The following is a 24798-nucleotide window of genomic DNA, read 5'->3' as shown; positions in this document are numbered from 1 at the left end:
GCTAACTGCTCTTTTAAATCTCTATTCTCTTTCTCTACCTCACTCACGTCTACCTCACTACTCCTGTCTCTCTCCTCAATCTCTCTACAGAGCATCCTAATGACCTCCTCTGTGCCTTGCAATTGTGCCAAACAGGACACGATTGCCATCGGCTTGCGAGCTTTTCCCAAGCTCTTCTTGTGGATCTCTGACAGGTTCTCCCACCAAGTACGTCCTATACTCCCGGGTCCTGTTTCCTCATTATCGCAGAATTCATTCCAAAGGGGCCATCCTTTCCCTTTGAGATATTTCCTGATCTCTTCTTCCCAAACAGGACACTGTCCTACTCTACTGCTGGTCGCTGCGACCTCGAATTCCTGGGGGTTCATAAGGCGTTCCATTGCCTTCATTGCCATTTTCTCTACTAGGATCTCTACTGAATTTGGAACAGGGGGTGATAAAGTGGTGATGTAAACACGGGTACTGCTTCCACTAATTTCCGGCCTACAAAACTCCCAACAGTTTTTCGCAACAAAATCTCTCAGGTTTACCTTTCATCCCTGTTAGTACGCATGCATTAACACACTTCCGAATCTCAGAGGCTTGATCAGTACTGTTTTGACGCTTGTGGATTTTTTTCTGTTCTCAATTGGATTCGCAATTCAAATTTTGGGTTCTCTCGGAGTGGTTCGGCCACTTCTAAATCGAGTCCCGCCAGATGTCACCAGTAAATGTTGCTAACTTTTGGTTGGTTCTTAATTTCGCTCTATTTAATCACGTTTGCTCACGAGTCGCCAGGTATCTTTCAACACCGCCACAAGGTTCAGAACCGAATACTGATCAATGACTCGATACACAGTTAGTAAGTTCAAAAGCAATGCTCATTTATTTACACACAGTCAAATCTACTCATGCATAAACTCTACAAACTAAACTACCACTATTACTAAAGCCTATACTTAGCTTTGGGCACCCACTCAGTCAGAGGAACAATGGCCGTTGCTCAGTTCTGAGGCTGCTGGGTTGAGCTGTTTATAGGGTAGCAACTAGGAGCGTCTATCTCATAGCGTGCGTTGACTTGGAACTTACTTGGTCTGCTGTAGCTGCTAGGCTGGTCTCTCTCTTCTCTGAGAGCCAAAGCCAAAGGAGGGCGTTCTCCCTTGGGGGATACCTTTTATACCCAAAAGGACTTCACGCTCTTTTGGGCGGGCCTCCTGGTGCCGGGGAATCTGTCTTAACATTGTGTTTCTAAATGTTTCCCTTTTGTCCCTGGAGATGGCTCATTAGTATGTAAATCGTTTGGTAGTTTCTGTCCTGTCTGAGTGTTAAAGGTTCTAATCAACAAACAGGGGTTGCACCTGCTTGTTTCTTAGCATTGTCCAATTTTCCCTGCAGTCTTTGCAAGTGTCCATTTTGTAATCGGGACGTGGCCATCCCAGATGGCTACAAGATCTAACCGTTTATCGCAGGACAATAGATCTGGTCCGCACAGTGACATAACCGTGCTGACTCCAGATCTAACTGGCTCCCAGCATCCATCGCCCTCCCTAGGAGACCCCAGCCAGGCACCAATTAGTAGGGGTCCATACAAATGCGGACCGGGTGGAACGGGACCTGGGTGGAGGGGGGGGGGTCTCCCAGGCCATTGGAAACCACTGGGTGGCCAGGGATGGGACAGGGTGGCACCCTGGCACTTTCACTGGCACCTGGGCACCTTGATGCTGCCAGACTGGCACCATGGTGCTGCCAACCTGGTGCTGCCAACCTGGCACTGCCAAGGTGTTGGGCCTGAGGGGGGCCATGTCCATGAAAGGAGGGATGGGAGAATATGAAGGGGGGGGGGTGAAGGGCGGGTATGAAGCGGCCTTTGGAAGGTTGGGGGATGAAGGGGCGGGTCCTGAAACGGGATAGACCCAAAAGGGCGCCTGGGAAGGCCTGAACAGGGAGGGCCCTCACCTACCCCTCAGCGGAGTGTCCTCATTTGGGGGGTGGTGGGGTAATGTCCATCTGTGTGGGGCTGACATTGCCCGTGAGTGGGGGGTATGGGGACCCTGAAGCTCACTAAGATATCGGGGCACTCTTTCAAAAAGCTGGCCGGGTCTCTGAGGAGCTGGTCTGGCTGGTGTGTTCAGCTCCCAGTGATGGAAAGAAGTCTAAGGGCGCGATTTAACTAAATGAGAACAAAGTCCTACAGCGAACATGTTTAGCGACATGTGTCCTGGCGCTCACAGCGCTGAGAAACAAAAGCTATTAAACGTCACTCGGGTTAGATAGGGGGCCTCAGCGGGGAACACGTGGCAGAGGCCGCACAGAGCCCCAATTTCTGCACTGGGGAGCTCTGCTCGCTAGGACACCTCAATGTACCGAGAGGTTGGGGTGCCATTTTCTGGACCCCTGACGTGACCCCTGACCCCCAAGCACCAACTCACCTTGGCAGTGCAAACCTGGTATCTTGGGAGTGCCACTTGGGCACCTTGGCAGTGCCAGGCTGCCTGGCTGGCTGCGCCCAGGTGGCACCCTGCCCAATGGACATGCACCTGGGGGCCTCCGAGGAGATCGGCACGCGTTCCATTCCGACTCGCCCGAGTTCTCCAAGGCAAAGTGGACAAATCCCAACACCTCCGGTGGATCGGGAAATTGTATATTACAGTGAGACTAGCTTGTCTTGCTTTAAGATGCAGATTTGCCAGAAAGTGATCCCGCCCACAACGGGTGGTGTAATGTTCTTTTTTATGATAATAATAATCTTTATTGTCACGAGTAGGCTTACATTAACACTGCAGTGAAGTTACTGTGAAAAGCCCCGAGTCGCCACATTCCAACACCTGTTCGGGTACACGGAGGGAGAATTCAGAATGTCCAAATTACCTAACAGCACGTCTTTCAGGACTTGTGGGAGGAAACCGGAGCACCCGGAGAAAACCCACACAGACACAGGGAGAACGTGCAGACTCAGCACAGACAGTGACCCAAGCCGGGAATCAAACCTGGGATCCTGGCGCTGTGAAGCAACAGTGCTAACCACTGCGCTACTATGCCGCCCACTTGTCGGAATGCCTGATTTATATTACAAGAACACTTGTAGCTAAAGCTATAAACCATTTATTAACATTAATGCGGGTCAACTATATACAAAACAGATGAATAACAGTATGAACATGCACAAGCAACTTCTCTCCTTAAGCTCTCCAGTCAGTCTGAGGTCACCTGACTGTAACATTCATTTATACACTCCCGAGACTCCTCGTGGTTAGTTGGCGAATTACAACACAATCATGATATCACCACAGGTGGGACTTACATCGCAGCGTCTTGAGAGAGCACGTTAGATCTTGCGAGGCTTTGCGAGCTGGGTAGATCCCAAGAGCGGAGTCTTTTGCCATCTATAGGCCATGTTGCACCGTAGCATGCTGCTTTCCGGACCCTGAGTGGGCGATCACGCACTAAGTATGGGCTAGCTGGAGGGAAAGTCCCAGGGCCCAAAACGATGGCTAAGGGCGCGATTCTCTGGCAAAAGGAGGACGGTGAATAGCAGGAGAGGCAAAAATTGAGAAATGTGCCAGGTGCCAAACAGTTTGCGATGCAACTGTACCGCTCCCGTAGGCGAAATTGAGATCTTGCAGTAGAGTGGCGAGAAACAAATTATCATCATTTAAGCCCTATTTCCATTCAATTAATGAGAGCCACAAGAGCATGAACTTTGCTGGTGTAACATGAGACTGGCTGACTGAATCCCTTGCCATAGACGGAGCAGCTGAGTGGCCTGTCCCCAGTGTGAACTCACTGGTGTGTCAGCAAATTGGATGATTGAGTGAATCCCTTCCCACACACAGAGCAGGTGAACAGTCTCTCCCCAGTATGGACGCACTGGTGTGTCAGCAGGTGGGATGACTAAGTTAATCCCTTCCCACAATCGGAGCAGGTGAATGGCCTCTCCCCAGAAATGAAATGAAATGAAAATTGCTTATTGTCACAAGTAGGCTTCAAATGAAGTTACTGTGAAAAGCCCCTAGTCGCCACATTCCAGCACCTGTTCGGGGAGGCTGGTACGGGAATTGAACCGTGCTGCTGGTCTGCCTTGGTCTGCTTTTAAAGCCAGCGATTTAGCCCTGTGCTAAACAGCCCCAGTGTGAACCTGCTGGTGTTTCACAAGGTGGAATGACTGAGAGAATGGGCTCCGGTCATTCAGCAGCCTCCCAGCAAGTGGTCACGTTGGTGCCGGACTCCTTTTGAAAAACGTGAACCTGGAGGAAGGGCTCCTGTGGGGAGCCGGGGAGGTGATTAATCATCTTTGCTCACAGGTGACACGATCCATAGCTGGAGGGGTGGGTGAGTGCCATGGGAAGGGGGTGGGGGATGCCTGGAGCATGGGTCAAGGGTTTGGAGGTTGGCGCGTATTGCGGAGGAAAGTGACAGAGGCATCATACTAGTTGTGCACAAAGGTGTTTATTGCATTTTACAATTCCCCACCCTCTCGATGGCACTAGACCTCCCATCCCCCAATCCCTCACCCCCCACCTACCCCCCCCCCCCCCCCCCGCCCTCTCCCCCCCCTCCCCCGGTACACTCAGTGATCCTCGATGTGCTTTGCCCTCCTAGCTGTACCACTACATCGAGGTGTTTCGCCAGGATACTCATCTGAGGTGAAGGCAGCCAGCTGCTTAGCTCATCCTGTGGCCCTTGGTGCCGCTGGTGGGTGTCCTCTGGGGGCTTTGGGGCTGGAGGGCCTCGCTCACTTGTCGGCAACACATGCACAGCCATGCCACCCTGTTTCATGGGCTGACTTCGAGACATGGCCTTATCAGAGGGGTGGAACCCGGGGGAGCTGGTGCCCATCGTCGCCAATCCATGGGACTGGTCCGAATTGGCATCCAGTGCCCCCTCCCATCGTGGCTAACTCCTGCGGAGGGTCCCCCACCCCCAGACGAGGGTGCCCCACAGGGCCCTGATGTTCACCTCGAACGGAGGACCAACTGGTTCGAGCCCCGGCTGCCCCTGCATCATCTAGCTCTGCCAGCCCTGGCGGTTCCCCATGGTCTGCACCATCGTGTCGACACCCCCGGCAACGCACAGTGGTTAGCACTGTTGCTTTACAGCACCAGGGTCCCAGGTTCGATTCCCGGCTTGGGTCACTGTCTGTGCAGCGTCCGCACATTTTCTCCCCGTGTCTGCGTGGGTTTCCTCCGGATGCTCCGGTTTCCTCCCACAATTCCCGAAAGACGCGCTGTTAGGTGAATTGAACATTTTGAACATTCTGAATTCTCCCTTCGAGGGATACCTCCGAACGGCCCCCGGCCGGATCACAGAAGACCAGAAAATGCAGGTCCTGCATTCCAGGGTGAGCCCGGAGATCTACACGCTCATTGAAGACGCGGAGGATTTCCCGACGGCGCTCACCATGCTGAAAGGAGTCTACATTCGGCCCGAAAACCAAGTCTACGCACGCCACCAACTCGCGATGAGACGGCAAATCCCCGGAGAATCGCTGGACGAGTTCTACAGCGCGCTGCTGATATTGGGAAGGAGCTGCAACTGCCCATCGGTGAGCACAAACGAACATATGGAACTCCTAATCAGGGATGCTTTTGTGGCAGGTATGACCTCATCCCAAATGCGCCAGTGACTGCTGGAGAGAGACTCACTCGGGCTCACGGAGGCACGGGCCCTTGTGGCCTCCCTCGATGTGGCCTAACAAAATGCCCGCGCTTACGGCCCAGACCGCGCGGCAGCCCCTTGGGCTCCGTGGACCCCCGCTGCGACCGACTCCCCGGCACCCCCCATCCCCCCGCAAGCCTGCGCAGCCAGAGCACCACACCACCCGGGGGGGCCCCGCTGCTATTTTTGCGGGCAGTCGAAACACCCCCGGCAGTGCTGCCCGGCCCGCTCGGCCATCTGCAAAAGTTGCGGCAAGAAGGGGCACTATTCGGTGGTGTGCCAGTCCGGGGGGGTCGCCGCAATCTCCGGGGGAGAAGGGGGACAGCAGACTCAACCCCCCCAACGATCCATGTGCGGCCAACGGGCGCCGCCATTTTGGGTCCCGGACTCCACGCGGGGAGGTTGGGCGCCGCCATCTTGTGACCCTCCGGACACGTGCGATCCATGGGAGCGGCCATTTTGTCCGCCCCTGACCGCGTGCGATCCATGGACGCCGCCATCTTGGCTGATAGCCAAGGACCCCAGCATGGACGGCTACACAGGGTCTGAAGAAATGCCCCGATGTAGCAACCACGACTGGCTTCGGTGACCCTGGACCAGTCGCGGCCCCGGACGCTCCAAACGGAAACAACGACGGTGCTGGTTAACGGGTACGAAACGTCATGCCTGATCGACTCTGGGAATACGGAAAGTTTTATCCATCCGGATACGGTAAGACGCTGTTTTCTTTCAATCCATCCGAGTACCCAAAAGATTTTCCTGGCAGCGGGATCCCATTCCGTAGAAATCAAAGGGTTCTGCATCGTGAACATAACAGTGCAAGGGAGAGAGTTTAAGAATTATCGGCGTTATGTCCTCCCCCACCTCTGCGCTCCCACTCTCCTAGGGTTAGATTTCCAATGTAACCTCCAGATCTTAACGTTCCAATTCGGCGGCCCTATACCCCCACTCACTATCTGCAGCCTCGCGACCCTCAAGGTTGAACCACCTTCCTTGTTTGCGAACCTCACTCCGGATTGCAAACCCATCGTCACTAGGAGCAGACGGTACAGCGCCCAGGACCGAACGTTTATCCGGTCTGAAGTCCAGTGGTTGCTGAAGGAAGGCATAATCCAGGCCAGCAATAGTCCCTGGAGAGCCCAGGTGGTAGTTGTAAAGACCGGGGAGAAGCAGAGGATGGTCATAGACTATAGTCAAACCATCAATAGGTACACGCAGCTAGATGCGTACCCTCTCCCCCGCACATCTGACATGGTCAATCGGATTGCACAATACAAGGTCTTTTCCACCGTGGACCTTAAGTCCGCATACCATCAGCTCCCCATCCGCCCGAGCGACCGCAAGTACACGGCCTTCGAGGCAGACGGGAGGCTCTATCACTTTTTAAGGGTCCCATTTGGCGTCACTAACGGAGTCTCGGTCTTCCAACGGGAGATGGACTGAATGATTGACCAGCACGGTTTGCGGGCCACGTTCCCATACCTCGACAATGTAACCATCTGTGGCCATGACCAGCAGGACCACGACGCCAACCTCCGCAAAGTCCTCCAGACCGCTAACGCACTGAACCTCACTTCTAACGAGGAAAAATGCATGTTTAGCACCGACCGTCTCGCCATCCTTGGCTACGTAGTGCGTAATGGAGTGATAGGCCCCGACCCTGAACGCATGCGCCCCCTTATGGAGTTCCCCCTCCCCCACTGCTCCAAAGCCCTGAAACGCTGCCTGGGCTTCTTCTCTTATTACGCCCAGTGGGTCCCCCACTATGCAGACAAGGCCCGCCTGTTAATTCAGTCCACTACCTTCCCCCTGTCGACAGAGGCCTGCCAGGCCTTCAGCCGCATCAAAGCGGATATCGCAAAGGCCACGATGCACGTAATCGACGAGTCCCTCCCCTTCCAAGTCGAGAGCGACGCGTCTGACGTAGCTCTGGCGGCCACTCTCAACCAAGCGGGCAGACCCATGGCCTTTTTCTCCCGGACCCTCCACGCTTCAGAAATCCTCCTCAGTGGAAAAGGAAGCCCAAACCATAGTGGAAGCTGTGCAACATTGGAGGCATTACCTGGCCGGTAGGAGATTCACTCTCCTCACTGACCAACGGTCGGTAGCCTTTATGTTCAATAATGCACAGCGGGGCAAGATCACGAACGACAAGATCTTGAGGTGGAGGATCGAGCTCCCCTCCTACAACTATGAGATCTTGTATCATCCTGGAAAGCTGAACGAGCCGTCCGATGCCCTATCCCGCGGCACATGTGCCAACGCACAGGTAGACCGCCTCCAAGCCCTCCACGAGGACCTCTGCCACCCGGGGGTGACTCGGTTCTACCACTTTGTGAAGACCCGCAGCCTCCCCTACTCTGTTGAGGAGGTCCGAACAGCCACCAGGAACTGCCAAATCTGCGCAGAGTGCAAGCCGCACTTTTTCAGGCAGGATAGAGCGCACCTGATAAAGGCTTCCCGACCCTTTGAGCGCCTCAGTCTGGATTTCAAAGGCCCCCTCCCCTCCACCGACCGCAACGCATACTTCCTGAACGTGGTGGACGAATACTCCCGTTTCCCATTCGCCATCCCCTGTCCCGACATGACCGTGGCACAGTCATTAAAGCCTTCTGCACCGCCTTTACACTGTTCGGTTTCCCCGCATACATCCATAGCGATAGGGGGTCCTCCTTCATGAGCGACGAACTGCGTCAATTCCTGCTCAGGAAGGGCATCGCCTCAAGCAGGACGACCAGTTACAACCCCCGGGTAAACGGTCAGGTAGAGAGGGAGAATGGTACGGTCTGGAAGACCGTCCCATTGGCCCTACGGTCCAGATGTCTCCCAGTTTCTCGTTGGCAGGAAGTCCTCCCGGACGCTCTCCACTCCATCCGGTCGCTGCTGTGTACCACAACTAATCAAATGCCTCATGAGCGCCTCCTTGTCTTCCCCAGGAAGTCCTCCTCCGGAACGTCACTTCCGACCTGGCTGGCAGCCCCAGGACCCATCTTGCTCCGAAAGCATGTGCGGGCGCACAAATCGGACCCTTTGGTCGAGAGGGTTCATCTTCTCCATGCAAACCCCCAATACGCCTACGTGGCATACCCCGACGACCGACAGGACACGGTCTCCCTGCGGGACCTGGCACCTGCCGGAACTCCCCACACCCCCCTCAACACCAATCACCCCCTTCCTCCCGCCGGCGCACCCCACGGCCGCTCCCTTCCCGGGTGGATCGGTCCTCCTCCCGTGCCCGCCCAGGAGTAGTGAAACAGGAACAAACAGCACGACGCTCCCAGAGACGACAGTGCCCGAGCGAGCACCTGCACCACCACCTGGGCTGAGATGATCGACAAGGACGACCAGGGCACCCACTCGACTCGTGGAATCCGCGTGACAAAGCAAAACCTGTAAATAATTCAATAGCCCAGTAAAGCGGCATTGTAAATAGTTCACCGTTGAGATCGATGCATAGCACTGTGTTAAGATAATTCCAGTACCAGCTTTGTAAACCCCTACCACCATGCGACCCACCACCCCGCCGGGTTCTTTTTTAACAAGGGGTGAATGTGGTGGTGTGTATTAGGGGTAGTACGGTACCTGTGATGCTATTGTACGGTGCCTGTGAGAGGCTATTGGCAGACAGACACTGGGTCCTGATTGTATCTGCCGCCTGCTGGCTCCACCCAGTAAGGCGGAGTATAAGAACCCGGGGTCACCCAGCAGCTGCATTCTGTAACTGAGCTGCTGGGGAACAAGTCTGCTTAATAAAACCTTCCATTGACTTCATCTCTTCTCGTCCCGTGAGTAATTGATTGTGCTACACCCTCTGTGTACCCGAACAGGCGCCTGAGTGTGGCAACTAGGGGCTTTTCGCAGTAACTTCATTGCAGTGTTAATGTAAGCTAATAAAGATTATTATTATTACCTCATCCCAGGCAGCACTGGATGCCCCATAGGACATAGAACATACAGTGCAGAAGGAGGCCATTCGGCCCATCGAGTCTGCACCGACCCACTTAGACCCTCACTTCCACCCTATCCCCAGAATCCAATAACTCCTCCTAACCTTTTTGGACACTAAGGGGCAATTTATCATGGCCAATCCACCTAGCCTGCACATCTTTGGACTGTGGGAGGAAACCGGAGCACCCGGGGAGAACGTGCAGACTCCGCACAGACAGTGGTCCAGCGGGGAATCGAACCTGGGACCCTGGCGCTGTGAGGCCGCAGTGCTATCCACTTGTGCTACCGTGCTGCCCATGGCTGATTTTCCTGGACCCTGGTCTCCACAGCGTCCAGTAGGCTCCCCAGATCTGCGTCTCCGAATTTTGAGGTGGGGCCCCTGGATGCCATTGTTGCGAGCTGACTGGGGTTGGCTGAACAAGTGCTGCTTCAGTGCTGCTCGACATTATTATAGTGGGGGGCTGGCGAGCGCGGTCCCGGTGAATCAGCTGGCAAGCCTTCATTTGCAGCGAGAGGCCTGTGAGGCCTTGCTCAGTGGACCAATTAACGTTGAATGACATTGCCGCCCTCGCAGATTCCTGCTTGTTACAACACGTAGACATTTGTCCGGAGAATCGCGCCCTAAGTATGGTTAGGTGGCGGAGGGCAACTCAGCAAAGAACCGGGGAGAAACTCCCAGCTAAACCCACCTGAAATGACATTTAGGATGCGATTAAAGCAAAAGGGCACAAAGTCCCAAAGCGAGTGCATTTAGCCACGTGTTTCCGAGCAGTTGCAGAGCTGAGAAACACCAAGGCCGAGAAACACGACTCGCTATTCATGAGGCGCCTTCGCGGGGAACACATATGGCCCCGTTTTGTACACCAGGGATCTCTGCTTGCCGGAACTCCTCAATGTAGCGAGAGATAGGGACACCAGTTTAAAATGGTTCCCGATCTTCGAGGCCAACAAAACAACCCCCATCTCCCCCCCCCCCCCCCCAACACCCACACAGGGCACCCAGACCCGATCGCACCATGCAGAAAATGCCAGCTTAGCACCTTGGCAGTGCCAACCTGGCACCCTAGTCGTGTCAGGGTGGCACCCAGGTGGCACTGCCAGGATACCAGGCTGGCACTGCCAGGGTGATCAGGTGGCACCAGCAGCACCAGGGCACCACCCTGCCCAAAGGGCATGCAGCTGGGGGCCTCTGATACCCTGGGAGACCCCCAAGAATGCTGTTCCTTCTGGTCCCCGTTTGTGGAGCCCAGTACTGAACGGCGCTCGCCCAAGGTCGCCGAGGCGAAGGTGATTGACCCAGGCCTTGGGTAACTAGGGGCCTCCATCGCCACCCCTCCTTGTTCACAGAGGTACCAGTGTCAGCGATAGGCTCTCCGGCCCCTGTTCTGTTTCCCCAGTGGGGTCTACAGTGGGTGTCCTTATTGGGTGGACCTTGTGTTATTCTGCCAGCAGGGTGGAACCTGGTTGCGCGGTGGAGAGGGTTACGGTGTGCCATCAATCACCTACATGCTTGGCGGCCTGTGTGTGGGCTGTCCTATAGATGGAGGTGAGGCAGGGAAGTGAGCGTCTGCTGTGAGCTTATCTATAGTGTGATGTGGGTCCTGGGTATGACAATCTGTTCGGGAGCAGGATGGATGAGAGCAGAGGTGTGGTGTCCAGGCAGGGCTTCAAGACAGCTGGTGGTCCTGTAGAGTGTGACTCATAGAATCATAGAATTTACAGTGCAGAAGGAGGCCATTCGGCCCATCGAGTCTGCACCGGCTCCTGGAAAGAGCACCCTACCCAAGGTCCACACCTCCACACTAGCCCCATAACCCAGCAAGCCCACCCAACACTAAGGGCAATTTTGGACACTATTGGCAATTTAGCATGACCAATCCACCTAATCTGCACATCTTTGGACTGTGGGAGGAAACCGGAGCACCCGGAGGAAACCCACACACACACGGGGAGAACATGCAGACTCCGCACAGACCCAAGCCGGGAATCGAACCTGGGACCTTGGAGCTGTGAAGCAATTGCACTAACCACCATGCTACCGTGCTGCCCTACTGGTGAGGCCTCCATCCTCAGAGGGGCAATGTGCCAGGGAAGGTGCCAAAGGCCACCGTATATGTGGAATAGGCACTGTTTAAGTGGTTTCCGACCACCACTACTTGTAGCTCCAACTATTAGAGTGCCACAATTTAAGGAGCAGATTAATCTCTCCCAAACTACTGATGGACATATTCCTCTTAACACACCCGTTGTTGGTTATTCGCAAATTGGACACCATAATGTCTCGATGTATTCACACCTGATAAAATAACAAATTACTCTTTTTCTCTTTAAACTATATGGCCAAGGCGGCAAGGTGACGCAGTGGTTAGCACTGCTGCCTACAGTGCCGAGGACCCGGGTTCAATCTGGGTCACTCTCCATGTGGAGTTTGCACATTCTCCTCGTGTCTGCGTGGGTTTCACCCCCACAACCCAAAGATGTGCAGGTTAGGTGGATTGGCCACGCTAAATTGCCTCTTAATTGGGAAAAAAGAATTGGCTGCTCTAAATGTATTTTAAAAAATAAACTATGTGGCCAATATCTCCTGGGTCTGATCTGCTAGGAACAGCACAATGGTTACATGGGGTGGGGGGGGGGGGGTCAATTTCCAGGGGTCTTTCGGATTCTCAAATACAATGGTGAAATGACAAGAAGCATGAGGTAAGAATATGGCTAAGTGGAAAGGGCAAGTCTGTGATAAATCCAACAGTCTTCCGCCAATTTTGTTTTATTCTATCATGGGATGTGGGCACGATGGCAGGGCCAGCATTTATTGTCCATCACTAATTGCCCTTGAGGGTGCATTTAAGAGTGAGTTAAGTTGGTGTGGATCTGGAGTCACATGTCGGCCAGACCAGGTAAGGATGGCAGATTCCCTTTCCTAAGGGACATTAGTGAACCAGATCCTTTTTTACCACAACGGTTGCGTTCCAGAATTTAAGTTCCTGATTTTTATTCAATTCAAACTTCATCATGTGCTGTGGTGGGATTTGAACCCAGTTACCTCAAGCATTACCCTGGGTCTCTGGATTACTCGTCCAGTGACAATACCACTGCACCACTGCCTCCGAACCTCAAAATACAGAAACTCCCACTGCACCATCGGGTTGGCGAATCAAATGGGGTTAATCTTTCCCATGGAGAACGTTGGTGCAGCTCGACACTTAATTGTCCATCCCATGTGACTATGCAGCAAAGTAAACAGGAAATACACTGCATGATTTATTATTGAGGAGTAGTGGGAATGCTACAAGTTAAATATTATCCATGCCATTGCTTTGCAGTTGTGACCAGGAGGTCGCAATCTTATCAGGAGTGGAGAATTCATCTAGCTTCACATGTGGCAATACACGCTCCATCTGGTCAGTTCAAACCTTGTTTTAAATGCACATGAACCAGATTCTCTCCTGCTCCATAACACTTGTTTCTTTCGTTAAAACAACAGAACCAAATAATTACTGCTGCTGATAAGAACAGACCATTGCTTAACTCAATTTGACACAGATTATGCAGCCAACGTAGCCAGTAGACATATTTTGGACCATAATTTGACAGGACATCTAACAGTGTGTGCCATTTGTTAGACTTCCTTTGCACATTTAGGCTTTTCAATTCTTTGTGCAGCCTGTCACTCAAAGTTGACAATGCCTCAGCAAGGGAAAGTGGGCAGCTGTAAACTGAGTGAACAAGGTAAATCGCTGTGTATTTCCTCCATCAATCAGATTGGAGGATTATGAAAGTAATATATATAAGAAGTGTGCAGGATAGAGCTGGTGAGTTCAATGTCAACTCAGGTATAGAAAGAGAACTAGGGAGAGGAAGAAAGATTAGGTTAAAAAAGAATGAGAGCGACCGGGATGTAAAGTAAAAAGAATTAAAATGTTTAAATTTGATACTTTTACAATCTCAACCAATTCATATCTGAAAGGATGAGATCCCACCCTTGTAATTTTCAGTGCGAGAATTGTTGAGAGGCTATCAGTAGCATTTATCAGATTATTAAAAGTTTTTTTTTATCCTTTAAGGGATGTGGGCATTGTCCTACAAAGCCAGTTTTTATTGCTCATGCCTAATTGTCCTTGAGGAGACGCTGGTGAGCTGCATACACGTGGTGTAGGTACACCCACTGTATGGGAGGGAGTTCCAAGTTTATGACCCAGTGACAGTAAAGAAGCAGTGATACATTTCCATGTGTGGGTGGTGAGTGACTCGGAGGGGAACTATCAGGTGGTGCTGTTCCCAGGTATCTGCTGCTTTGTCCTTGTAGTGGTCGCGGGTTTGGAAGGTGCTGTCTGAGGAGACTTGGTGAGGTCCGGCAGTGCATCTTGTAGATGGGACACACGGCTGCCACTGTTGGTCGGTGGTGGAGGGAGTGAATGTTTGTGGCAGGGATGCCAATCAAATGGCCTGCTTTGTCCTGGATGATGTCAATTTTCTTTTGTGTTGTTGGAGCTGCATTCACCCAGGCAGGTGGAGAGTATTCCATGGCACTCCTAACCTGTCCTGCACATGATGCCTTGCACATGATGGACAGGCTTTGGGGAATCAAGAGGTGAGTTAGTCACTGTAGGAAACCAAGGCCCTGACCTTGGAGCATTTGAAATTGCAAGATTCAACTCCCTGCGTGAGTTTCGCTCATCGTGCAAACAAGGTAACTTCATGTAATTTAATGCATTTCAGTGGTGAGCCAGACAACGGGATGCTGGGCACAATTGAACTGCATCGTCAGTGACAGGACGCTTGGGCCCGGGCCCCCAACAGATAAGCTGGGACTTGGGTAATCCGGAGGCCGCGGTGAGGGGTCGGGCGATCAGGGCAGCATTTAAAAATGGTGCCCCGATCTCTTCTTGCACATTGCAGGAAATGAAGGAATGTGCAGCCTCGGTCGGGCATTCCTCGCTGATGCCCAAAAGAAAATCCCGTTTGATTGCGGGGTCCGTGCCGAGAAACACCGCACTAAATGCACCCCAAACGGTACTGTTTTCCTCCTGTTAAATCGCGCCTGCTGTCTTCTCCAAGATAATGGTGGAGAGGCACGACTCAGGCAATAACCTCTGGATTTTTGTGTTTTACCGCACATCTGCCTGAAGTTGCTGTACCATTGTGCACAGAAGTGACAGTGAGCCTTGTTAACCTCACCAGTATTTGGACAGCATAGAATTTCACTTGTTACAGTGGGAACTAACTACACTGACAGTAAAATGTCTTCTAAGGGCAGCACGGTGGCGCAGTGGTAGCACTGCAGCCTCACGGCGCCGAGGTCCCAGGTTCGATCCCAGCTCTGGGTCACTGTCTGTGTGGAGTTTGCACATTCTCCCCGTGTTTGTGTGAGTTTTGCCACCACAACCCAAAGATGTGCAAGGTAGGTGGATTGACCGCACTAAATTGCCCCTTAATTGGAAAACTGAATTGGGTACCCTAAATTTACAACAAAAAAAATGTCTTCTAAATGGTGGATGCTAGGAGATGTGGGGGATCTGAAGAATAAGGAAGGAGACACTGGCCTAGCAATACAATGATGCTGCTTACCAGCATGAGCTATCGGCACCCAAAGGTTGATGTGGTGGGACATGCATTAATTCCAATGAAGTGAGAATCGGAGAAGTGTGCAGATGGCAACTGAATCACTATCATACATATTACGCTATCATCCAAAGTCAAAATTACCCCCTCTATGCTCATCTTTAAAAAAAAAGAGGCATTCAATTTATAATATCTGCAACTGATCCAATATACATATTTTTAAAAATAATTCTAAGTTCCCTTTTGTTCAATTCACACTTCCTCAGAAACCTTTGATAGAAATCGACAGGTTTAGGTGGCTGCAGCTGGAATATTCCCTGGAATCATAATGCACAGTGCGCCAGTTCTCCATTGAAAGATTTCTCAAACTTAAAAAGGTGAGGGCTCTTTGAGTTCTGTGGAAATTACATCGGCGCCATAATAAGTTTGCCTATTTTCTTTCCGTTAATGTAACGTAATAACTGCAGATTAATCCTGTTCCACTGGTGAAGTCCACTTGGAGAGTAGGGTAGATTGTACAGTCAGTTAAAATAATTATTTGTTCAGACAACCTCTCAGCTGTATTCACCAACAAGATTGGTAATTGTAAACTGGCAATGGGATCGTTTCAGAGGAGTACATGAAAATAAATCAACTCAAAGCCAAAAAACGATAAAGTGTGGAAACATTTAATTTCTGTCGTTGATGTATCTTTGCGTGTCAAAGGTAGAGGTGTTATCTGTCAACACAAACAGTAATGCAAAACAGGGACAGTTGTAAGCAGAATAGCATAAACATATCCATGAATAGTGAATGATATGTTTGGTCAACGAGGTAGATTTTAAAGAAGAGAGAGAGATGGTTAAAAAAATGTAAACATTGCCACAGTCTGCCACAACTCAGGTGAGAGGCAAGATTGAGAAGGTGAGGCCATCTTCATAAATCACTTCAGCCGGTATGAGAATTGAACCTGTACTGTTGGTGTCGCTCTGCACTATAAACCAGCTATCGATCCAACTGAGCTAACCAACCCGCCAAGGGCAGTGACGTGGTAAAGTGAAGGAATTCCAGCTTCGGGCCTAGTTGGCTGAAAGTACGGCCAACAATGGCACAGTGATGAAAAATAAGGATGCATAAGAGACTAGGATTAGAGAAACACAGAGATCAGTGAGGCTTGTGAGACTGGAAGAGGCCACAAGATGTCGGGAGGGTGAAGCCAAAGGGAGATTTGTGAAGAATAATTAAAATTTTAACATTCAAGTTAAGCCTTGCTCCATATTCATTTCTTTGCATCTTTTATTCTGACAGAGAGTTCTGGCCGGAGGCGTGAGTATCTTTCTCGACCAGCCCAGCTGGAAGTGTGGAGAAATGCAAACTGAAGAAGTTCAATGTTTCGAATGTAGGACATATCATCTAACTTTGGAGAAAGATATTTGCAAAGTGGTGCAAATGACCAAGAATTCTTGTGTAGTCACCAGTGCCACTTTTTGATGGAATTCGAATAGCCTTCACCATAGTTGCAACATTACACATATTCAGTAAGTTCCAGGCCACAGGCAGGGCAGCATGGGGGCGCAGTGGATAGCACTGCAGTCTCACGGCGCCGAGGTCACAGGTTCAATTCAGGGTCACTGTCCGTGTGGAGTTTGCACATTCACCCCGTGTTTGCGTGGGTTTCGCCCCCACAGCCCAAAGATGTGCAGGCTAGGTGGATTGGCCACGCTAAATTGCCCCTTAATTGGAAAAAATGAATTGGGTACACTAAATTTTTTTTTTAAAGTTCCAGGCCACAGCTGTCAGTAGCATTAGAAAGATTGGGAATAAACTTCCCTCAAGAAAATTAACCATTATCTAACAAATCAGGCAAATTGTTCCAATATAACAGATATCAGTAATATTTTTCCTTTCATTTCTCCATTATTCTACTGAAAGGACTAAATTAAGCAGAGATACTGTGGTGCTTGTGACTCTATTAAATGCCCAACATTGGCTGCCGGTAAGGTAAAGTCGCCATAGTTCCAGGCGACCAGAGGCTGCTTTCCCCTTTGAGGGGGGGAGCTGACCGGTGGTGATATAACCTGAGAATCATCACACATCAAGTCCCACTTCAGGGGTTTAATTACAGAATGCTAGGCTAACCCTTATTACAGCTACACTGTTGACGTAGCTTTTTTTTTTTAGGGAGGAGACAGTCAACTGTCCTCTCCGGTAGATGTAGAAAACCTCGTGCCACTTTTTGAAAAGCGAAAAGAGTTCTACCCGGGTCCCTGACCAACACCTATCCTTCAGTGAATGGCTGGAAACAGGTGATCTAGTTATTTACTTCACTGCTGTTTGTGGGAGCTTGCTGTGCACAAATTGGCTGTTGCACCTCCCACCGTTCCAACTATGACTGTACTTCAGAAGTACTTTGTGGTTTTGGGGGTCTCCTGAGTTTGTGCAAAGCATTATACACTGGCTGCCAACTGCAGAATGGCAATCCTGGTTCATTCTTCTTGCCTTACATTTAGGCCATGTTTAACATCCTGTACTGCTGGCCCCAGGCTGTCGTAAGCTAAATCAGCACCAGGTTGGAAAATTGAAACTCAGCTTTATTTGGCTCCAGGGGTCAGTGCAGGATCACTTGGTGCCTTTTCCCATCAGGCACTATTTCAGGGCCGAGCAGGGCAGTTCTTGCTGGTGTCCTGGCCAAGGATTATCTCTCAATCAACATTGCAAAACAGATGATCTGCTCGCCATTGTGCGATTCTGCTGTGCACGAACTTGGCTGCTGAGCCCCCGACATCACAACAGTGACTATACTTCGAAAGCTCGGAAGGAGAGTCAGACAAACTCAAAACGCTAACTGGGATTTCCTCATTTTTTTAACTGAGTGTTAACTCAGGAGGGAAAAGCGGTGTGTAGCCCTCTGGCTATTCCTGCCAGATCATTTGAAACTAAGTCCCGTAGGTGGGTCCCACGATGTTATGGTGATGGGACGGGCTCCAAATGAGCATCGGCCATCCAGAAATCAAAAAATTTAACTTACAAAAAGGACATCCAGAGACCCCCACCACCACCACCACCGCCATCCTAGGACATGGGTAACCCACATCCCACCGACCTCACCACCTGAAGTCCCTCTCCCCAGCAGTGCCAGGGGGCAGTGCCCAGGCACTGCTAGGGTACTGCCCAGGCATGCCCTCTCCCCACCACCTCACATTGGAGGCTGTACTTTCCTGTGCATCCCTGGCAGCTTCTCTTCGCTAGGCCCCCGTTGGTCCAGGCCACTGCAAAAGCCCTAACAGGAAGAGACAATACAACATGGAAGCCCACTATTCATCATTGAGGGGGAGGCCGTGACAATGGGAAAGGGAAATTCCGCCAACGTTTAAACCACTTGGGGATCCCATTGTGTTCTCCGACTCAGCTGGCTTTCCCGTTGGCTGAAAACTGGGGTCACCGAGAAGTGCTTTGGAACGGCACGGCGGCACAGTGGTTCGCACTTCTGTCTCACAGCGCCAAGGACCCGGGTTTGATTCTGGCCTTGGGTGACTGCCTATGTGGAGTTTTCACGTTGTCCCAGTGTCTGTGTGGGTTTCCTCCAGGTGCTCTGGAGCCCTGCCACAGTCCAAAGATGTACAGGTTGGGTGGATTGGCCATGATCAATGTGCAGGGTTACGAGGATAGGGTGAGTGAGTGGGCCTAAGTTGAGTTTTCTTTCCAAAGGTCAGTGCAGATATGATGGACCGAATGTCCTCCTTCTGCATTGTAGTTATTCTACAGAACACCCTACGGAACAAATTCTGCAAGGCACTATTTAAATATAAGTCTTACCTTTTTTTTTCAGGACCTTTGAGTTGCTATCTGCAAATAATAGTTAATGCCTTTCAAAACAACGTTATAAAGCAACTAAGTTCCCAAGGAGGAAAGATCACTCAGAGACTCAAAGACATGTGTAAGCCTGATCTGAAAAGAGCGTCAAGTTAGCTTCATGCCTTGAGGCAGACTCTTGTGCATTAATTCTCAACTGAATCTTCAAATGGATTCTTAATTTATGCCAGCATCCAGATGTTGGACAATATGAGGAAGGAATCGGCAATGTCTGAGTCAAGTCTGTGTCAAGACGCATGAGCACATATCTTTTTCAGACAGATGTAAAGATTGCTCGCGAACGTTTTTCAAAACAGGAAGGAAAGTGGCGGTGCCGAGGCAGAGATAGGCACAGCACATCCCTGGGAACGCTCTTATCAAACCATCTCTGTGACTAAGGCTTCTGCACTTACACAGCTCCGTGTGTTTCCTGAACACTAATCCTATTTCTCAGAAGACAAGGGAGTCAAGGTGGTCAGGGCAAGTCATAAAACCAAAAAGAGGCAGTCAAAAGTTAAATGGTTAACAGGTATTGCCTCAAGAATCTTTTGAATTATGACTTAGGCACAAACATCTTTACGGGTCAGTGTTTTGTGTAAGCAATGAACGCTGAAAAATAATCTGTGCATGTTTATGAACTGACATATATTTTATATGAGTGCAAACCAAGACATAATCGTTCAGCAGCAGAAATCCTGTCCTGAACATGTTTTGAAGGATTTACCTTTTCAATGATGGACATTCAGGAGTTCAGGGATTGTTATATGCACAGTCCCATTCTCAACTAAATACCCTCATTTTTAATAATATGTGTTTTGTTCCTTAACCCTACGACAAAGCTGAAATATATCTGTAAGTAAGGTTGCATCGCCTCCCAATTAAGCAGGGGACACTGCAGGTTTAAGAAAACTTTATCAACCAGTTATGGAGTATATCGGGCCTGTCAAGTCTTGCTCATCTGCAATAGTCATTCCTTGTTTAAAAATGTTGCTTATTTTTTTAAAATAAATTTAGAGTACCCAATTCATTTTTTTTCAATTAAGGGGCAATTTAGCGTGTTCAATCCACCGAACCTGCACACCTTTGGGTTGTTGGGGTGAAACCCACGCAAACACAGGGAGAATATGCAAACTCCACACGGACTATGACCCAGAGTCGGGATTGAACCTGGGACTTCGGCGCCGTGAGGCAGCAGGGCTAACCCACTGTGCCACCGTGCTAAAATGTTGCTTATTTTGATGTGTCACATTCTGTGAAGTAAATGGGGGCTGATGTCAGTCACGTCCTCAGTTGATGTTATTACTGAAAAAAAAACTTGTTATAACTTGTATTTTAGGAAGCCTGGCTCTTTGCAGCCGAGTGGGATCATGTCTGTGATCTCACAGACCTCGGTGCACAGGTGCATCCGTGCCTATGCACAGGCGGATCAATAAATCCATTTCAATGTGGACCGAGCTCACCAGGATGCTTGGGCGGGAGGTTGGTTGCTGGGGGACAGGGATTACCCGCCGCGGTCATGGCTGGTGACGCCTATCCGGAGGCCACAGACCGAGGCCTAGACACCCTACAATGACGCCCATACAGCAACCAGGATCGTGATCGAGCAGTGCTTCGGTCTCCTGAAAAAGCGGTTCAGGTGCTTGGACTGCTCTGGAGGGGCCCTCCAGTGTCATGCAGAGAGGGTTGCCTACTGTAGCCATCTGGGATGGCCACTTCCCGATTACAAAGTGGACACTTTGCAAAGATTGCAGGGAAAATGGACAATACTGAGAAAACAAGCGGGTTCAGGGTTTGTCTGTATATTGGAGCCGCAGCTCCCAGACAAGACCAAAACTGGAGGCCCATTAGCATACCAATGGCCCATCTCCGGGAACAAAAGAGTAACATTTGAGTAGCCGATACAAAGGCAGACACCCCGGCGCCGGAGGAGACCGAAACAAAGCAGGCCAACGGCCACCTAGGACACGCCCAGCCATCAGGGCACCCACTCCTTTATTGGACGAGATCAATATGAATGATCAAGAAACGGACCAATTGATTGCGGCCAAGGTCAAGGCCCACCCAAATGCGCGCGAAGTCCCTTTGGGTATAAGAAGGAGCTCCCAAGAGAGAATCGTTCTCTTGGCTCCGGCTCTCACCGAGGAGAGACCTGTCCAACAGCTGCACCAGAATAAGTAAGTCCAAGGTCAACGCTCGCTACTAGACGGACGACCTTAGCTGTTACCCTTTACCACTTCGACCCCAGCAGCCTCAGAACCAAACAACGACAATTGTTCCTCTGACTGAGTGGGCGCCCGAAGCTAAGTATAGGCTTTAGCAGTAGTGATAGTTTAGTCTGTAGTGTTTGTGCATGAGTATATTTAACTGTGTGTGTAAATAAATAAGCATTTGACTTTGAACTAATTAACTGGTATATCGAGTCTTTGATCAGTATTCGGTTTGAACCTTGTGGCGGTATCGAAAGATACCTGGCAAACGTAATTAGAATTAAGGAAGGCGACCATATTGACCGCCATATTCAGAGCCAAATAAAGAGAGAAACATTCAGCAACACTACATTGTGGCGGCCCGCTGCGTCCTCCACAACATCGCGCAGCTGGAGGAGGAGGAGAACTGGCCAGGGGCACGGACACCACATCCCACCCCCTCACAACCACCCCGGCCACCGCCCGCTTGCCACCCCCTCCGTGATACATGAACGTGTGGGTGGGAGTGAGGATGGAGAGTGAGGGTGGTCTGGGGGTGGTGTTGGGGTGGTGTGAGAGTAAGGGGGGTGTGGGGGTGGTGTGGGGGCGGAGGTGATGTTGCCCACGGCGCTGACAACCTCTGCTTCCTACATCCAGGCACAGCAAACGGCAGCGCCCGTCAGCCTCCTGCCCGGGCTGGGGTACAGGGTCATTCTCACCTTCTCCACTGTGTCCAGGAGGATCTTCAGCTCGGCATCCGTAAATCTTGGGCTTCTCTCCTTGCTACCACCTTGTTGGCTGGGGTGGTGTGTATGGGGAGTGAACTGTGTAAATACGGCTGCAGCTTGTCGGCCTCCTGAGTGTCAATCACAAATCTGGCGAATCCGGCACCGTTTCTCATTGGAATCGATTGCGTTCGATGTGGCATCGTGTCCAGCCCTTCAACGGTCACTGAATCGGTCCAGGAGCAGCGCCAGCTTTGCTGTTGTGGAACCTCACCAATCCTGCGGCAGCGTCATCACTTAGGGCATCTGCATCTGCCCAGCGTCCGGAGAATCTCGGCCGAGGACATTGGATTTCTGCACTGTCAGCGTCTCGCCCGTGGTGTTCATGTGGCGGGCGGGGCAGACAAATCCAGACCTTTGTCTCTGAAACGGAGAATCCCGCCGACTCACTCAAACACACACTCACTCACAATTCAAACTCACCCACACACACTCACTCAAACACACACTCACCCACACAATTCAAACTCACCCACACACACTCACTCAAACACACACTCACTCACACAATTCAAACTCACCCACACACACTCACTCAAACACACACTCACTCACACAATTCAAACTCACCCACACACACTCACTCAAACACACAGACACTCACACAATTCAAACTCACCCACACACACTCACTCAAACACACACTCACTCACACAATTCAAACTCACCCACACACACTCACTCAAACACACACTCACTCAAAATTCAAACTCACCCACACACACTCACTCAAACACACACTCACCCACACAATTCAAACTCACCCACACACACTCACTCAAACACACACTCACTCACACAATTCAAACTCACCCACACACACTCACTCAAACACACACTCACTCACACAATTCAAACTCACCCACACACACTCACTCAAACACACACTCACTCACACAATTCAAACTCACCCACACACACTCACTCAAACACACACTCACCCACACAATTCAAACTCACCCACACACACTCACTCAAACACACACTCACTCACACAATTCAAACTCACCCACACACACTCACTCAAACACACACTCACTCACACAATTCAAACTCACCCACACACACTCACTCAAACACACACTCACTCACACAATTCAAACTCACCCACACACACTCACTCACCAACACCCACTCACTCACACAATTCAAACTCACCCACACACACTCACTCAAACACACACTCACTCACAATTCAAACTCACCCACACACACTCACTCACCAACACACACTCACCCACAATTCAAACTCACCCACACATACTCACTCACCAACACACACTCACTCACAATTCAAACTCACCCACACACACACACTCACCAACACACACTCACTCACAATTCAAACTCACCCACACACACTCACCAACACACACTCACTCACACAATTCAAACTCACCCACACACACTCACTCAAACACACACTCACTCACACAATTCAAACTCACCCACACACACTCACTCAAACACACACTCACTCACAATTCAAACTCACCCACACACACTCACTCACCAACACACACTCACTCACAATTCAAACTCACCCACACACACTCACTCACCAACACCCACTCACACACAATTCAAACTCACCCACACACACTCACTCACCAACACACACTCACTCACACAATTCAAACTCACCCACACACACTCACTCAAACACACACTCACTCACAATTCAAACTCACCCACACACACTCACTCACCAACACACACTCACTCACAATTCAAACTCACCCACACACACTCACTCACCAACACACACTCACTCACAATTCAAACACGCCCACACACACTCGCTCACCAACACACACTCACTCACAATTCAAACTCACCCATACACACTCACTCACCAACACACACTCACTCACAATTCAAACTCACCCACACACTCACTCACCAACACACACTCACTCACAATTCAAACCCACCCACACACACTCACTCACCAACACACAATCACTCACAATTCAAACTCACCCACACACACACACTCACCAACACACACTCACTCACAATTCAAGCACACCCACACACACTCACTCACCAACACACACTCACTCACAATTCAAACTCACCCACACACACTTACTCACCAACACACACTCACTCACAATTCAAACTCACCCACACACACTCACTCACCAACACACACTCACTCACAATTCAAACTCACCCACACACTCACTCACCAACACACACTCACTCACAATTCAAACCCACCCACACACACTCACTCACCAACACACACTCACTCACAATTCAAACCCACCCACACACACTCACTCACCAACACACACTCACTCACAATTCAAACTCACCCACACACACTCACTCACCCACACACACTCATAAATATTCAGATAAACACACATCCATCACAAACATCACCCCCCCCCCCCCCGTTATCAACACCAATCCCCATCCCCAACCTCTCCATCCCCAAAACCCCCGTCCCCTACCCCCCCGCCCCCAACACCCCCGACCCTAACCCCCCCGTCCCCAACCCCCCCATCCCCAAACCCCCCGTCCCCAACCCCCCCGTCCCTGATCCCCCCGACCCTAACCCCCCCGTCCCCAACCCCCCCATCCCCAAACCCCCCGTCCCCAACCCCCCCCCGTCCCCGATCTCCCCGTCCCCGATCCATCCATCCCCAACCTCCCCGTCCCCAAAACCCCCGTCCCCAACCCCCCCGTACCCGATCCCCCCTGTCCCCAACACCCCCGACCCTAACCCCCCCGACCCTAACCCCCCCGTCCCCAACACCCCCACCCCCAACCTCCCCATCCCCAAACCCCCCGTCCCCAACTCCCCTTCCCCAACCCCCCCGTCCCCAACACCAAACCCC

Source organism: Scyliorhinus torazame, chromosome 8, assembly GCF_047496885.1.
Source record: "Scyliorhinus torazame isolate Kashiwa2021f chromosome 8, sScyTor2.1, whole genome shotgun sequence".
Classification (NCBI taxonomy): Eukaryota; Metazoa; Chordata; class Chondrichthyes; order Carcharhiniformes; family Scyliorhinidae; genus Scyliorhinus; species Scyliorhinus torazame.
This window is presented reverse-complemented; position numbering follows the sequence as displayed.